This window comes from Leopardus geoffroyi, chromosome B1 (assembly GCF_018350155.1).
Source record: "Leopardus geoffroyi isolate Oge1 chromosome B1, O.geoffroyi_Oge1_pat1.0, whole genome shotgun sequence".
In the NCBI taxonomy this organism is placed as follows: domain Eukaryota; kingdom Metazoa; phylum Chordata; class Mammalia; order Carnivora; family Felidae; genus Leopardus; species Leopardus geoffroyi.
In genome coordinates this window covers 85,717,056-85,735,500 of record NC_059327.1, presented here as the reverse complement: position 1 = coordinate 85,735,500, position 18,445 = coordinate 85,717,056, and the positions used below count along the sequence as shown (strand labels likewise).

At 38.6% G+C, this 18,445-nt stretch overlaps 1 protein-coding gene and 1 long non-coding RNA gene across 2 annotated transcripts in view; one reads left to right on the top strand and one right to left on the bottom strand.

Annotated features, from left to right (window-relative positions):
- Nucleotides 1-18,445, top strand: part of SCOC (short coiled-coil protein) — a 45,075-nt gene that overhangs the window by 8,848 nt on the left and 17,782 nt on the right. The window lies entirely within an intron of this gene.
- Nucleotides 1-18,445, bottom strand: part of LOC123592167 — a 132,986-nt gene that overhangs the window by 106,695 nt on the left and 7,846 nt on the right. The window contains exon 2 of the long non-coding RNA XR_006709615.1: nt 18,154-18,194. This is a non-coding gene — a long non-coding RNA (uncharacterized LOC123592167). The remainder of the gene's footprint in view (nt 1-18,153; nt 18,195-18,445) is intronic.

Genomic DNA, 18,445 nt, shown 5'->3' with positions numbered 1-18,445 from the left:
CATCCCAGGTATAAATCCCACTTGGTCGTGGTGAATAAGTTTTTAATGTATTGTTGGATCTGGTTGGCTAATATCTTGTTGAGGATTTTTGCATCCATGTTCATCAGGGAAATTGGTCTATAGTTTTCATTTTTAGTGGGGTCTTTGTCTGGTTTTGGAATCAAGGTAATGCTGGCTTCATAGAAAGAGTTTGGAAGTTTTCCTTCCATTTCTATTTTTTGGAACAGCTTCAAGAGAATAGGTGTTAACTCTTCTTTAAATGTTTGATAGAATTCTCCTGTAAAGCCATCTGGCCCTGGACTTTTGATTTTGGGGAGATTTTTGATTACTAATTCAATTTCTTTACTGGTTATGGTTCTGTTCAAATTTTCTATTTCTTCCTGTTTCAGTTTTGGTAGTTTATACATTTCTAGGAATTTGTCTATTTCTTTCAGATTGCTGACTTTATTGGCATATAATCACTGGTAATATTCTCTTATTATTGTTTGTATTTCTGCTATGTTGGTTGTGATCTCTCCTTTTTCATTCCTGATTTTATTTATTTGGGTCTTTTCCTTTTTCTTTTTGATCAAACTATCTGGGGTTTATCAATTTTGTTAATTCTTTCAAAGAACCAGCTTCTGGTTTCATGGATCTGTTCTACCGTTTTTTTAGTTTTGATAGCATTGATTTCTGCTCTAATCTTTATTACTTCCTGTCTTCTGCTGGTTTGGGGTTTTATTTGCTTTTCTTTTTCTAACTCTTTAAGGTGTAAGGTTAGGTAGGTTGTGTATCTGAGACCTTTCTTCCTTCTTGAGGAAGGTCTGGATTGCTATATACTTTCCTCTTATGACCACCTTTGCTGCGTCCCAGAGGTTTTGGGCTGTGGTGTTATTATTTTCTTTGGCTTCCATGTACTTTTTAATTTCCTCTTTAACTTCTTGATTAGCTCTTTTATTTATTTATTAAAAGATATGATTTTTAAGTAATTTCTACACCCAACATGGAGCTCAAACTCACAACCCTGAGATCAAATCACAAACTCTACAGACTGAGCCAGGCACCCCATGCACCTTTTAAATACAGCAGATACTGTTCTTAATAAAACTTATTTCCAATAGTGTCTTCAGTTTAATTCTTTCAAGAAGGACATGCTTTGTTTGCATATCAAATATATAGGCACATTCTTCATTTCTTATCACCATTTTCCTTGAAACACATAGTCCTCTTGGACTCAATTTCATTTACTACTTTTGATTGAGGTAAAGGAAGAATAAAAGTTTACTTTTATCTTAACTGTACTGTATGAAAGGCAACAGAGCAAACTGTGCTGATAAAATGGCAACCAATGCTGAGCCTAAGGGCCAGGAGTCCAGTCAGGTGAGGACTCCGGCTCCCTGGAGAGCACGTGCCCTGACCAGAATGCAGAGCTGTTTTCCACTTCTAGCTGACCTTTGCCATGAAGAAACAGAAATGCAAACAAGCAGAATTTTCAAGGGACACCAGAGATGAAGATTTTTTGTATGTGCAACTTTCTGATTTTCCCATGGTTTTCACCTAATTCTAATTGTAGAAACGATATCACAGAGGTCCCAACAAACCATTTCTGCAGGATGGATGGGATTGCAGAAAAAAACTATTTTCACACTTCTGGTCTTGAATCTTTATTCTTTATCATTTGTCTTTATCTCTCTTCTGAGTTTCTGATTCATAATCCATCTGCTTCCTAGGCAACTAGATAATGTCCCAGGTGTTAAAGGAACTTATCTCCCCCCACCCTCACCCCTCAATCTGTTCCCACTCCTGATTCACAATCTTAATGAATCGTCCCATCATCCACCCTGTTCCTTAAGCTAGAAATTCGTATGTCATTATTTCATTCTCATCTCTCACAATCCAAACAGTCACTGATTCCTGTTCACTTGACCTTGAAACTGTTTCTCAAATATATCTGGCCTCTCTATCCCTACCACCACTTCCCTGAACAAGGCCCTCATTATCTCCCACATAAACCACAGCATCAACCTCCCAACTGTTCTTCCTATTTCAATTCCTATCCCTTCAAATCAATCCTCCACACTGACCATACCATACCTTCTCCCTGCAGAGAATAATCAATGTGTTGCATTTCCTGCTGGATGAAGTCCAGGACTCCTAGCATGGTATTTAAAGGTTCCCTCTGCTTGGTGCTAGAGTTCTCTTCAGCGTCATTTCCCACAAACATGGTTTGGGCGCAGTAAGAAACCATTTTCCATGCATGTACTATGTCATACCTCTGGACTTTGTCCATGCTGTTCTCTTTGCCTGGAATAATACCACTCACCCTTCTCTTGCCTAGCTAATTCCTACTCATCCTTTAAGAATCCACTGAGTGGAGCGCCTGGGTGGTTCAATCAGTTAAGCTTCTGACTTTAGCTCTAGCCGTTATCTCACGGTTTGTGAATTTGAGTCCCACATCAGGCTCTGTGCTGACAGCTCAGAGCCTGGAGCTGTTTCGGATTCTCTGTCTCCCTCTCTCTTTACCCCTTTCCCCACTCCTGCTCTGTTTCTCTCTCTCTCTCTTTCAAAACTAAATAAATAAACATGAAAAAAAAGAAGAACCTACTGAGGTATCTCCTCCTTCTGGAAGTCTTCTTTGACCTTCTGAGGCTGAGTTAGCTTCTTTTCTCCTTCCTGAGAACCCCAAGCTTACCTTTACCTATGTTTTTTCACAGCATATTGTATTGATGTATATGTCCTACCCAATAGACTGTGAGCTGCTAGAGGACACAGCCTGGGTTTTTAAATGTCTGTACTTCTAGAACCTAGCACAGTGTCCAGCACAAAACAGCCAGTATATTTTTGCCAAAGAATTCTGACTGAGTTTGTGTGTATATTGGGGTGAGGGCCGGTTAGGCAGGCCAGTCCCTAGCTGAAAATCATCTCCTATGAAAATTGTACTTTTTAACATTTGTTTTGTGTCTTCATTTGTGAATCAGTTTAATGCTGCTTTCAGAAAACATTTATTGAGGCTGTACTATCATGTTCCCGGTAGTAGGCAGGGCCTGGCTATTTGAAAAATTGGCTCAGGGTAGTGTAGCAGGAAGGGCTTAAACTCTGGGGCCAGAAATGCCTGGATTTGAATCCATTAGAGCAAATTATTTAACACCCCTGAGCCTCAGTTTCCGCAGTTCAAAGTGATCATAAAAATATGTCTCAGAATTGTTTTGAAGATTAAACGAAACAATAAAGGAAAGTTCTTGAACTAGCCTGGCATACAGAAAGTGTTCAGTACATTTTAGTTCATCCTCTGCCCATTTCAAGGAGCTCACACAAAAGTTTCTTTAAAGGCTCCAAGATTTGGCCACATCAGTTGTCATAGTAACGGCAGCGTCCTGTGGACTCTGTAAGCCAGGACTGCCTGTTGACATCCTCCTGATAAGGAGGCTTATGGAAGAAGGAGGAGGTGGATGTGAACAAACTCTAAACAAGAGCATGAGTCTTTTCTGATAAAAATAATACAGCTCCTCTGTTTCCTCTTCATCCTGGCCCTCACGTCTTCCCTGCCGCTGTTGTTCCCATCGCTGTTCTCCTTTATGCCTCAGCCTCCTTCCTGACTCTGCTCTCCAAAACCTCTCCTGAATAATATTCAAAGCTGCTTCTGCGTCTGCTTTTGGCATCAGCCAATTAGCCCTCATTGTAAGGTTGTAATAAGCTTCCCAGAGAAGTGGCACAATTGTTGTGCGCTTTTATTCAGTGCTGCTTCCTACCACTATATGGAAAATGCAACAATACCCTCCTCATGCCCTGCTGAAAGCAGCCTGGGTTTGAAAAGCTTTCAGAAGGCCATCTGCCATCCCCTCAGCCAAGCAGAAGATCAGACACGAGGCCCTGCATTAGTTAGCACTCCAAGTAAAAGGTATCAAGGGCTTGTATTGCTTTTCATCTCACCCTCCATTATAATACAGCTAAGGAAGGAAATAGACTTGTGGCTATCCAGCTGGGAAACACACTGAGCCATGGCAGGAGTTTTGTCCATGAAAAGGGAGCCGGCCTTTCTTTTCTGATGGTGAATGGAGCCAGTGTTTGCAGCTAGCACGACGCTCCGACGTTCCCGAGGGTTTGCTGCACCGCTGGTAATGGCTTTGCCAGTTACTCTGGACCTTTTGGGAGGATAGTGTGCAGATGAGAGTCCCAGAGTGGAGGCATCGTTAAATAAGTACACAAAGATGAGGCAAGCATCTGCATGTGTGCTGGTCAGGAACAGTGAAGCTTTCCCTAGTCATCTCTATTTACCCTCTACCATAAATTTGGCCATGAATATTAATTTAAAAGATTATTCAGGGGGGCTCCTGGGTGGCTCAGACGCGTAAGCATCTGACTTCCGCTCAGGTCACGATCTCACAGTTCATGGGTTCGAGCCCTGAGTTGGGCTCTATGCTGACAGCTCAGAGCCTGGAGCCTGCTTTGGATTCAGTGTCTCCCCTCTCTCTCTCTGTTCCTCCCCTGCTTGTGCTCTGTCTGTCTCTCTCAAAAATAAATAAACATTTAAAAAGTTAAAAAAAAAAAAAGATTATTCAGACATCCTTAGGGATGTCGAAAAAAAGATCATCTCTAGCATGACAGAAATGGTTTTGGGGGCGCCTGGGTGGCTCGGTCGGTTAAGCGTCCGACTTCAGCTCAGGTCATGATCTCACGGTCCGTGGGTTCGAGCCCCGCGTCGGGCTCTGTGCCGACAGCTCACAGCCTGGAGCCTGTTTCAGATTCTGTGTCTCCCTCTCTCTGTGACCCTCCCCCATTCATGCTCTGTCTCTCTCTGTCTCAAAAATAAATGAAAACGTTAAAAAAAAAAAAAAAAGAAATGGTTTTGTAGAAGAACTGAACAAATGTACTCATCGCACCAGCAATGGCAGAAAGTTTCAGCAAATCTTAATTGACATGTGGGATCCATATAAGTATAGATAATGACATTGGTTGAGTGGAAGATCTGCTCCTGTAGGCTGAAGATAATATGGACAGTGGCATTAGGAATACCTCCGCTGGCCCAGCAAAATGCCTTAGAGACTTAGCATAAGAGATTCAATGAGAAAAAGGAGATTAACTCTGCTTCTCAGTAGCTTTTGAGAGTTGCATGGCTCTAGGGTCACTAATGTATTGCTAGAAATTGTAAGTGCTCTGTCTGTGAAAAATCTTCAATCGGAGGAAATCCACTTAACTGAAATAAATTATCTAGCATAATGCAAAAACTAGTTTTAATAAACAAGCTTAGGAAATAGAGTGTTAGGACAGTATCTGCATGTTTTCAGTAATCTAGAGTGTTCTCTCATTTTCTCATCAAAGGATAAGTATCAATATTTTGACTCTTCCTTTAAAAGACAAAACCATCCATCAGTTGTCTTGTATCAGAAATGTGTTTCTTTCTTCTTCATTAGATTAACAAAAAAAATGGGAGCAAGAATCTTTTATGTGAAAATATACAAAATCCTTCATAATTGTGCTAATTTTTTCTAATGAAAAATCCATAGATGATATAAAAAACAAAAACAAAACAAAACAAAACAAAACCTCAGGAGTGAATTTTATTTACCTGAGCTCATGACCTAATGAAATGCTGAATTTTCCCTGGTCCTTTTACTGTTGAGAAGGGGGTGAGGCAGCTATTTTCCAACATCAGGACCTTCCTTTCACAAAGGCTCCAGTTGGGTTAGATCAGCTTTGGACACACTTCTTCTCCCATGTCTCCTGCCAGCCTGACTCATTCAGAATTTGAGGGTCAGATCCCAGTTCCTTAGACCCTTATAGTTCCCTCAAGCAACCCTTTGAAGATTCTCTTTAAGCTTTCAAAGAGAATCTGAAGATATAGAAAGGGAGGACAACTCTAAAAGAATAGGACAAACTGGATGAACCAGCTTCCTTGAACTCCTCAACCCTAGGAATAAAAATTTTAAATGATCCAAAAGTTATAAGTGGCCCTTCTGGAAATAATATGTACATCAATCACAGAACCAGAGTTATTGTAAAAACTGTCCCAGAAAGACATGTTTTGCTTGCACAGATAGACATTAGCATTCATTTTCAATCCTTGACATTGGACATGGAAAGGACTCAGTGGCAGCCCAATGAATGGTTCGGGAGAACAGTGAGTCTCCCCTGCTCTCTTTCTGTTTCAGTGACCTGGGTCTTCCCTCCACCAGCCTTCCCAGGTTGCACGCAGCCAACAACCGCTTCTTTTCAGCCCTCACTGGCTTTCTTCCCCATTTAATCATTGTTCCCTTGTTTCTCCACACACACATTTCATTGTCAGCTTAATGACTTTGGCTCAGAGTCCTTGGCTGTGCACATGCGTGGTTCTCTGGTGTCTGGTAGCATGATGTTACGAAAAGCTGTTTGAAAAAGCTTGCATTTTAAAACACATTCTCCCTTTTTTACCCCTCCTGAGAATCTTTACTACCTTTTCCCAGTGGACAAAAGACTACTATTATTTGGTCATCCGTGTGAAATTCTGCTTTCATTTTCATTCTTAACGGCAAGGTTAGTGGGTTTTTCTAAGGTCATGATAACTCTTCAGAAAGCTTCATTTATAAAAATATTTAGAAGATTTTTTTTTATCCCTTTTTATTTTAGAATTTTAAACGGCTTCAGCTTTGTGCTATTATAGTGTTTCTCAACTTACACAGTGGAGTCCTGTCCCTTCTGCTTTGAAAAAAGTGTAAAAAAAAAAAAACCCCAGAATTTCTGTAAATAAAATGCAATTGATGTATAATTTGAGAGACTCAGTCACAGTTGGCAGTGACTGTTGGCCCCTAAACCCTAAATTTCTCAGCCAATGCCTCTCTGTTACATAGTGTGATTCCCAAGCACACAATTGCCCAGAGAAGCCTGTATTTCAAGGAATTTCTCGAAGAATAGTTTTTTTGCAGTATGTTTTCTATTAACACAAACAGTAACTCCTTTATTGGCCCATTTTGTAAGTTAAGACATTATCCTTTTTCCATAGTATGTAATCATTTGACTGTGAAAGGAATTAGGCAAATTGATAGCTCACTGATCACTTTTTAAAAGCAAACTGTATATGAAATATTTTTGTCATGTTCCAATGATTAAATCTTTAAAGGTTTTATTTTGTTTTTTAACTTTTTTGTTTCTGTTTTTGGTTTTGGTTGGGGAGTCAGAAAAACTAAAGCAGGCATTAGAGAAAGAGGATTAATCAGCTGTCACTCTAGTTTTCCACAGGTTCTCAATTCTGATGATGCTTTAAAAATCAGTTGGGTTCTTTAGAAATCCTAGTTAACTCTCTGGATACTTGATATCATCTAAAAAGTAACCCAGCACTCCTCACAACTAAGAGAGTCACAAAATTAAATACTTGGAGTAAGCCCACATTTTACTAACTGGTCATGTATCTCCTAGATGAATAATAATAACAAACACTTACAGAGAGCTTAATACATACCAGGCACTATGCCAAGAACTCCACACTCATTATTTCATTTAATCCTCAAAAATACCATGTGATCAGTATTATCCCTACTCTTCACATTGAAAAGTGGGGCTCAGAAAGGGTTAGTAACTTGTACAAAGCACAGGTGGGATTCCAGCCTAGGTCTGAGTGACTTCAAAGCCTTTTGTCAGATGACAATGCATCTGGGTAGAAATTACTAGTTAGATAGCATGACCACATTATACTGACTAGGTAGAAGCAATAAGGTACCCACACTGCAGGTATTGAATAATGAAATGTGGTCCCTTAGTTATATTATGAGGTCAGTGTTTCAAAAATGTAATCATAGAATCGGAGGGCACAAAGAGCCCCAGGGGCTCTCTGACAATGTTGGAATATGTTTAGACAAGAAAGGTAGAATATAAAATTGTATCTATGTTGTGATTACAGCCATGCGAAGGTAATTTATATATATGGACCAGGATGGAAAGAGAATTCAAAACAACGTATTTATTAGTGTGAAGGGATTATAGGTTATTACATTTTCATGTTATATTTATGCAATAATTTCTTCTTTAAAGATAAGATTAACAGGAAGAGTTTTTCTAGCATATGGAAGTAAGATATAAATCCTAGCAGGAGTGCTGATCTTGAGAGGCATGTGAAATTACCAGTGCTAGGATTAGGGACATCTATCAAGACATCACTAACAGCCTTTTGCATTTTTTTAGTGATGCACACAGGAATCTGTCTTAAAAAATAATACGTAGAAAGTGGCAAACTTAAGCATAGGACACACACAGGCAAGAAGAGCAGGGGAGATAAGACATGAATTATAAATGCCACCCTTCAGGACAGTCATGTCTTGCTTTGGTTTTTTATTTTGAAACAATCTCAACTACAGAAACTTTGCAAGTATCCTAAAAAGGATTCTTTTTTTCCCCCTGAATTATTTGAGAGTAGGTTGCCAAACCAATGCTCTACCACCGCCAGAAGCATTCGTGTGTATTCCATACAAACAAGAACTTTCTCTTCATCGTCACAATACAGACAACAAAGCCAGGAGAATGACATTCATACATTACTATCGCCCAATCTTCAAAGAGAATTTGTCTTACTAGTTGCCTTGATAACATCCGTTACAGCAAAAGCATCCAGTACAGGATCATGAATTGCGTTTAGTCATCATGTTGCTGTAGTCTTCTTTAGTCTGAACAATTCCTCACCCTTCACTTGACTCTCATGACCTTAATACTTTTAAAGATTATAGGGCAGTTATTTTGTAAAATAGTCCTCAAGATCAATAAGTTTGGCAAGAATATCACAGAAGTGACACTGTGTCCTTCTCACTACATCCTATCAGCTGGTACAAAATTTCTATTTGCCCCTTTACTATTGAGGTGAACTTTTATCCTTTGATTATGGTAGTATCTTACTCCTTTTTCTTTTAGTAATAAACTAGTATTTTGGGGTGAGATATTTTGATACTATGGAAATATTCCATTTCATATCTACCTGTCTGTCTATCTATCTTCATCTATCTATCTGTATCAAAGTAAACTCATGGTTTCCTAATTTACTGTAGGAGTTATAATCCTCAGTATATCCTTAGAGAAGGAGAAAAGGAAGAGCTACATAGTTGTTTGAAATCTTTATAGGTAGCATCTTAATCAAGTATATATAGATTCTATTCCTACCTCCATGAACTATTAAAATTCTCACTTATACTTGCTTTATTTCTTCTCTATATTTTGAGACTACGTAAATATTTCATTTCACATCAAACTATTTATGTATTTATTTATATCAGAATAGAGACATGATTTCCTAAATTATTGAATGGCTTCTAATTCTTAGTATATGAAAAGAGAGATAGGGAGAGACGACCAACAAGGAAATACTGAATACTCCTTTATTCATTCATCCACTTAACAGATATTCAGTGGAGCCTAGGATGTACCAGGCACTCAATTCAGGCTGTAACTTCAGTGCGTCTGGTTTGAGCCTTAAGCAGCGTTCCTCCTGAAGTGAACAGCCACTGGGTACAAGACAGCACTTGTTCCTATTACCATGTGGCTGGGACCCCCAAAGTTGTTAGCCTTAATTTCTTTAAAGTTGTGAACGTTTATTTCTCTTGGGAGATGGGATATTTATAAACCGAACACTAGTATTTCATACAGATCTCAAAATCAGGACTTATTAAGTTAGGATTATGGTCTTAACTTTCACATATCAGATATAACACCCTTACAAAATGTTACAAAGTGATGTATAGCAGAGCTGGCTGTCTTCATTGTGTCATTATACTATTTTTCGTAACTCTTCCTCCTACAATGTTTGAAGGAAAACACTTCATCACATTTTGTCTCATACTCAACACTAATAAAAATCAGTTCATAGTAGCATCTTTAATCCATTGTACCTCATGCCTTCTCTTTTTCTCCCTTTTTCCTCATTCCTCCTACAAGTTTTTATCCACTCTGTTTTCTTTACCTTGCCTTTTATCCTCTCTTGATGGCCCTTTGTGACCTTGTTTCTCCCTTCCATGCCTTGCTTTATCCTTCCTCTCTCTCTCTCTCTCTCTCTGTCTCTCTCACATCTAAGAGGTCTCAGGTCCTCCTTCTTTTATTCTCCATCTTGATCTCATGGCCTGACCTTTGCATTTTTTGTTCCTCTCATTCTGACATTGACTACACTCCCTATTGGTTGTTGGCTTAAGGGTTTGGAGATCAAGCAATACCTCACCAGAGTTGAATAATTATTTTTGAAAAGTTTTAGTTTTACTATTTTAAGCACATGGAAAGAGACTCTGTGGCTCAGGTAAATTTAGGCTTAAGCACTGATAATCTGCAATAGTTACAATCATTGCTGCTAAATCTATTAACTGTTCACATACAAACACTGCTGCTAAGGTTTGTTTGTTTTCTCCTATTTGTTATTCATTTATAGAGTATGCCTTTTCTTAAGACAGTACTGAGTAATGATTGGTTTTCTAAGCTCTACAGTTGAAGTCTCTGAAATCAAATCCTGGCTCAACTAGCAGTGGTAACATGGGACATGTTGTTGAAGCTCTCTAACTTTGGTTTTGTCATCCAGAGCATGTGGACAGCAAGTGCCTACCTCATAAAAATTGTGTTAATAACTAAATAAGATAGGGGCGCCTGGGTGGCTCAGTTGGTTAGGCATCCGACTTTGGCTCAGGTCATGATCTCATGGATCGTGAGTGCGAGTACCATGTCAGGCTCTGTGTGCTGACAGTTCAGAGCCTGGAGCCTGCTTTGGATTCTGTGTCTCCCTCTCTCTTTGCCCTTACCCCACTCATGCACACGCTTGCTCTCTCTCTCTCTCAAAAATAAATAAATAAATAAATAAATAAATAAATAAATAAATAAACTTTTAAGAAAGAACTAAATAAGATAGTTCTTGTGAAAGCATGTGTCACCTAGGGAAAGCTGAATGAATGTGATCTATTATTATAGGTGGTGCACTAGATGGTACAATGATCTTATATGGTTTTGTACAAAAAAAAATCTATTTGAAAATATAGTAAACATATTTGTGATAAACAATGGAAAATTCTCTATAATTAATATTCCTGGCTAAACAAATTATTTTTTTTTCCAACTTTTTTTTATTTTTATTTTTGGGACAGAGAGAGACAGAGCATGAACGGGGGAGGGGCAGAGAGAGAGGGAGACACAGAATCGGAAACAGGCTCCAGGCTCTGAGCCATCAGCCCAGAGCCTGACGCGGGGCTCGAACTCACGGACCACGAGATCGTGACCTGGCTGAAGTCGGACGCTTAACCGACTGCGCCACCCAGGCGCCCCTAAACAAATTATTTTTGAAGGCTTTTTTTTTTTAATTCTCACTGCTAATAGGCAAAAAAAAAAGTTCAAAATATGAACTTTGTATTGCAGTTAGCTAAAATTCTAAAATTCACCCATGATTCTTTATAGTTCTACTTGAAAGAGCAGTTATTTTCCTTTTTCTATCACCCCCTCTGTCCTAATAATCCCCTCCAGGAAATTCCATTAAGTTTAAATATTTAAGGATATAGGGGCACCTGGTTGGCTCAGTCAGTAGAGCATGCAACTCTCGAGCTCAGGGTTGTGAGTTTGAAACCCACATTGGGTGTAGAGATTAGTTAAAAGTAAAATCTTAAAAAAAAATAAAGATATAAAAACTGAATGCCTTAAGATCGGGAGGCTGTAGAAACCTTACTTCATCAGCGTGGTAAATGACAGATGTTCTGGTCAATGCCCAGGACTCCCCAGTGAAATGTCATCATGAGGTAAGCCCTTCCCAATCTCAGTGGATTGTAAGGCAGAGAAAGGGCACCAATCCCAAGCTTGGAGAAGGGAGCACTCAGTGCTTCAGGCAAGACCTGTAGAGCCCTGGGAACTCTGGGCTGTCTGCACAATGGTACAGTGTGACCAACTGACAAGGTCCAAATGCTGGAGTCATCATTTTACAAAGCCAAAGTTACTAATAGAAGAGAAAAATCTTTCCAAGAAGATTCCTTATAGAGAAAACAGAAAAGTAAAACAAAGCAAAACAATTAAATTCAATCGACTGGGACATCAAATGGTCTAGGAGCTCAGAGCTAGGAAGTTACTTAGTAAAATTAGAACTTTGATAAGTTTTACAGTTTTCCAAAGGAAATCTTCTGCTAAATAATTATACCTTTTTTCAACCATGATCCATCCTTCCTTCCTTCCTTCCTTCCTTCCTTCCTTCCTTCTTTAGAGAACAAGTAGGGGAAGGGCAGAGAGAAAGGGAGAGAGAAAATCTTAAGCAGACTCCATACCCAGCATGGAGCCCGGGGTGGGGCTCCATCTCAAGATCATGAGATCATGACCTGAGCTGAAATCAAGAGTCAGAAGCTTAACCGACTGAGCCACCAGGTTTCTTTAAATGAAACGTGAAACACATAAAACGATTTATGACTACTTTCTCAATGTTCCCAGGGATGGCATATAACTACTACTTTTCTAGATACAAGAAGATCATTTATTTCATACAATGGATACTTTCGGAGGGCTTAGTTCTCTCTCAGAATCTTGGGTTTAAAAGGGCTGGAGGCACAGTATAGGCTAACCCATCCACATGGTAGAGTTGCAACATGGTACTATCATTTTTCTAGAAACTGACGCTTAAAAAACATAGTCATCTCTGAACTTTCCCTCACCTTTACCTTCCAGAGTTGATTTAATCTTTTAACACATCCAGCTTTTACTTTCTTTAACATGTTTATGTTAATAGCCCCTCTTCTCCATATCCACTGCCTCTACCTCTCACAACTGAATTATTGGAACAGTCCTTTACAGCCATATAACTTAGCATGTCAGAATCTTAGTTTCTTCATGTGCAAACTAAAGATAATCATAGTATCTACCTTACAGGATTATGGTGAGGACTGAATGAAGTATTTTAAGTGCTCAATTCAGCACCCTACAAATAGGTAGAACTCAATAAATGTTCGATATTATTGTTGTTATTATGTATTCTTCCTGCTATCGTTTCTTCCTACCAAATTCATCCTGCACACTATGTCTAAACAAATCTTTCTGGAAAACATGTCATTCCACCTTAGGAATATGTCTTATCAAATTCCTGCTTCACTTTCCATGCCCTCTTCGGCCGAATCATTCATTCACCCTTTCATCTATTAATCTTTCATTCAAACTCTTGATATATAACTTATTTCCTATTACTTCCAAACATGTATCATTCAACCATTAATTTTATATGCTATCGTGGATCCGTGCTACAGGGCAGGTATTGGGTATAGAGTAAAAATTATGGCAAAAGCACTGCCAACTCTCAGGGAATTTACAGTTGGGAGAATAAAGAGTATACTAGTGAGAAAAGTGTCTTCACATGCCCCCCCCCATATGTTCTATGTGTTCCTAACCCAGCCCAACTGCTCTCTCTTCTCTTCAAAGTTCTGTCATACTTAGTACCACCCTATTTTACACTTTTCTGTCTAATGAGGGTTCTATGGGTCTTAACAAATAGATAATAAACTCCCTGAGAGACTTCTATATTCTCTTAAGTGACTAACACGCTAGGAGCTCAAAATGTACTTTTCAACTGACATTGACTCATTTTGTTTTTAAACAATTTATTTATTTATTTATTTATTTATTTTCTCAACGTTTATTCATTTTTGGGACAGAGAGAGACAGAGCATGAACGGGGGAGGTGCAGAGAGAGAGGGAGACACAGAATCGGAAACAGGCTCCAGGCTCTGAGCCATCAGCCCAGAGCCCGACGCGGGGCTCGAACTCAGGGACCGCGAGATCGTGACCTGGCTGAAGTCGGACGCTTAACCGACTGCGCCACCCAGGCGCCCCCATTGACTCATTTTTATAGGGTTTTATAAGTTTTTATAGGATACAGAACACATATATTCTCTTTTGGTCCATACTTTCAAAATTTACATATTTAAAATCTGAAGACTAATAAAGGGAGGAGAATTTATATTTTTGTCAATTAGAATATGTATTCATTTGGACCTAGAGCTCTTCGATTTATTATAGCTGATTATGGCCTGTTATTGGATTAACTGAGAGTCCATGAGTATTTGAGAACTGCACATTAGTTTGTATTTTTCATTCACTATTTTTTTATAGAATTGGAAAATGTTCCTAAATAAACTCTTTGTTATGGCTATTATTACTGTGTAACGAACGCAGAAACTTAGTGTTGTAAAGCAACACTCAATTTATTTTGTTCACGATTTTTGTGGCTCAGTGATTCAGGAGGGGCCTAGCTGGGTAGTTCTCCCTTAGGGGTCTCTCATGCTGGTGAGGTCAGACATCAGCTGGGGGTGCTGTCTGACGTTTGGAAAGAAGCTTAGACTCGTTAGACTTTTATTCCCATCCCCGAAGTGAGACTGCAGGCAAGTCACTTTATTTTTCCTGGGGCATTTTGCTGGGGCTCTTTTTTGGCACATGATGAAATAAAACCAATAAATTGAGAATTCTTTCAGCTCAAAAGTTCTATGATTCTATGAAATGCAAAAATAATATTTGTATGTTAACAGATACAAATCACTGTGTATAATTAAAGTTATTCTACAAGCAGAAAATGTTACTAAAGGGAAAGGAAAACATAAGGATAGAGGTAATGAAATAAAAAAGTTTTGTCGTGAAATAGAAACTTATCTTAAATCAATTTTGCCACTAGAGGTCACTAGTGTACCATCTCAAAAGAGAATACATGCACTCAAGTCACTAGCAGTTCCCTGTCTATGGCCCCCAAATGACATTCATGGTATCTTTCAGTTTATTCTGAATATCTCCTTTAGTTGTCAGAGGTATATGTTATGATGAGGTCACCATGCTTGTCACTATAGGTGATGTTTCATGTGTGCTTAATGTTGTGTAAGTGTGAAGATCCCCGACTGGAACCATAAGGAAAATGACTTCTTTGGCTATTCTGCCCTCTCAATGGGATGTGGTAAGGAGCAGTGAGATAATTTGACAGAAAGTTATATGAGCTCTGAAGTGGAAAGACACTGTGGAAATACACTATCATCCTCTCATGCAGCACAGACATGCCTGCTTTTTATAAGACAGAAAAAGTGGCAGAACACTCAGTCATTCATTCATACAACCTATATTTGTGGACACAAATGTAGGCACCAAGCTTGGCAATGGGGCAACATTAATGAAGAAGATCAACTGGTCCCTTCAAGGAATTTAAGGAATCAGGTTTAGGAGGTTTTAGATACAATTAGTTCTTCTAGACCACCATGCCAAGCAACTTGCCCTCAGATATTTTTATTTCATCTTCCCAACAGACCTTTAGGATAAGCTCTGTAATTCCCATTCCCATAGATGGCCACTTGCAGCACAAGAGCCAGTGGCTCTTATGAGGTGATGTTAAGAGCAGACTATACACCTTTTACATCAACTCCAAAACTGAACCACAGAGATGCTTGCAAGAAATGTTAAAATACAGAGTTGGGTTGTGGCCAGTGATGCTTGCTAGACAAAAATATTAAAATTTATTTCAACAAAAACCTCTTCAGATTGGAGAAACAATGTTCTAAATGAAATTAATACCCTGAAACATAAAAATACAGAGAGATCACCTCTAAAGAAACTTCTTTATTTTTTTAAAAAATTTCTTTTTATGAAGAAACTTCTGTAAGAAGGATGAACTCCAAAATACCTCTGAAGGCCATATCAATTTTCTTCCAAAATGAAAACTACATTGTATTTTCTTCTAATTTGCTGCCTGTCATACATAAAGAAACTCAAAACTCACAAGTCTATCATCAAGGATGAGTAACAAGGAATTCTGGGCTCTTTCCATAACTTGAGGACCTGTTTCTTCTACAGCTTTAAGGGGACTTGAACTGACTTAAATTAGTTGTCATCAGACTTTAGACCAGAAACAGGCTGTTTCTGAGCAGGGACACAAGCAAAGCCCTCATCCCTTAGTAGCGAGCCTTTCTCTTGTTATCTGCCTTCACGAGAAAAGGAGAAAAACAGCCTGGACAAATCCCTGCTTCAAACTGAGGACACTTTGATCTGCTTTTGCTGTGATGAGTGTTACTAACTATCCTGAAAATTTCTAATTTTCACCACTTATTTTAAAACAAACTACAGACAGGTTTTTCCTTCCTTCTGATTGTTGCAAAGTTCAGTGAAACAGTGAAAAAGAAAAGGTAGGACTCCAAAATAGCTACAAAAAAATACCTGGTTGATTTTAAAAAACACGATTGTTATTGTGCCATTGACCTCTACTGATGCTTCTTCCATGCCGGCTAGTGTGGTTCTCTTCCATTTTGACTTATAGGCACCCTATCATTTTATGAGACAGACATTTTGTAGTATTTCCCTGAAATAATTGTGTAAGGAAGGAGGAAGAAAAATGGGAATTTGTCACAGAACTAAAGATTATTCAAGTTAGAGATTTGGGGGAGAGGCAGTCCGTAATGAGCCCTGCGTGTCACTATATGCCCTTGCTGGCATGCTAAGAAGTCTTTATCCAGACCGTTTCTTGGGGTGCATTTGCAGAGTGCAACTTTAAGGGTTGAGGTAACTCCCTGGTTAAAGAGCAAGCTTGCTTCCACTAGCCGTAAAAGCAATGGACTCCCTGAGTTCAGTATTCCTCCCTGTACTGTAACCCCCTGTGTGTGCAGGCACCTACCTGGGTCCCTCAGCCTCCCCACTGTGGGACTTGGAGAATGTGGAGGACAGAAGCAAGCCAGCGTGAAGCTCACGTTGCTGGTGAACTATCCCTAATAGAGTTCTCGGACTCTGACCAGGCATCTCCTGTCTCCTTCCAGCATTCATGAATTCATAGCAGGCTAACTTGTTAGCCTTTAAGTAACGTAAAATCTCAGAGCCTGACAGAGGAACTCTCCCAAGTTGGTTATTTTTAGCACAAACAGTTACTAGGGAAACAGAAAAGTATGAGAATCATGCTTGTATATTGGAAGTAGGAAAATACATTAGCACTCTTAGCCTTGCTAGTAAGGCATTCTGGTACAAAATATCAGTTTCACTATTACCCTGACACCTATGCATGTCAAAGAATCACTTTGTCATATTAAAACAGAATCCCCTTTATGCTCCCAGAGCCCAATGATTACTGTTGATTTTAAAGCAAAGTGTTTTATGAAGATGTAGTGGAGCACGCACCCAGCCAAAATGATTAATAATCGTAGATCTGCATATAGAGAACCACAGAAACCCAAAATCTTAAAAGCGCGTATGGAGTGGCACAAAGATCAATCACTGGGGAAAGCTTTCAGGACCTATGGCAGGCCTGTTACTAAGGGCTAGATGGTCAGACACAACCAAACCTTCAAAGGTTGACTCTTAAATATGGGAATCTCTGTTATCACTCACTGGTAGTGTTCTTTGATAAATGCAGTGGTATTTTATATAATATTAGAGAAGTAGAATGAACTTTATTACAATCCTTCACTTGAGGAAACAGGAGTCTATAGAAAAGTGACTCATCCCCTACAGATTTATGGTCAATTTCAAATATTTGGATATTCTACAGTATTTAGCTTATAATGAACCCTGAACTAAAATTTTCAACTAGTAAATATATGAAGAATTGAATGGACAAATATAGATTGAGCCAGAGCTGGAAACCAGGCTTCCTTTTGTTCAAACCAATGCTTGTTACAGTGCTGATAGATCAGGCTTTCCAAACCAGTCATTTGCATACCATCATCACACTTTTTGCCACATTAAATTAACCCTTTAATTAACGTTATTTCTGAACATACCTTTGTTTTAGGCAACATCTGCAAGTTGAGGGTCGGTTGTATTATTTGTATTTTTCAATTACAATAAAATATGCAACGATTTTTAAAGGCTAATCTTGCACAGCCAGAGGTATAAGCACCAATCTTTGGGAAACTGATTAAACATTACTTTGTGTAGAGAAAAATGAGCATCAAGACTGCAGAATCATTCCCAATTACTTTCAGTTTTGCTATAAAGTCCAAAGCTTGATTCCATGAAGACCCTGAAGTCCTTCTGAATTCTCATTTGAGAAATTCTAAAAATACACTGGCAATTTCTTACTTTTTCTCTATTAAACCAATGAATGAAAATAACTCTAATCAAATTAGCCAACTATTGGTTATTATCAAGAAATTATAATGTTGAAAAAAGTATACATGAACAGCTTAATTTACCAAATAGCAGCATGGTATACTCTTAAGTCTAGTTTTGAAATCAAGTTTCAACAAGTAGAGTATATTCTTGACTCACCAAATTTAGGACATCACTCATTCTCCAATGAATTCAATAACCTTTCAAGGGAAAAAAATAAGTAAAAAGGAAAATGTGAGTTCTTATTTAGGAACGAGATGAAACACATTTTGCAAATTAATGAGCTTAAAGTATCAGGGAACACACCTGGTTACACTTGAAAGTTATCAAAATGCCTCCATTTAGCATATTTCACTTTAAAATATCCCCAGAATGTTTAGAACTCTCTAATTGCTTAAGTTAGAAGTTTCATGTTCATGATGAGATTATGTCAGGCTGAAACATCAAAATG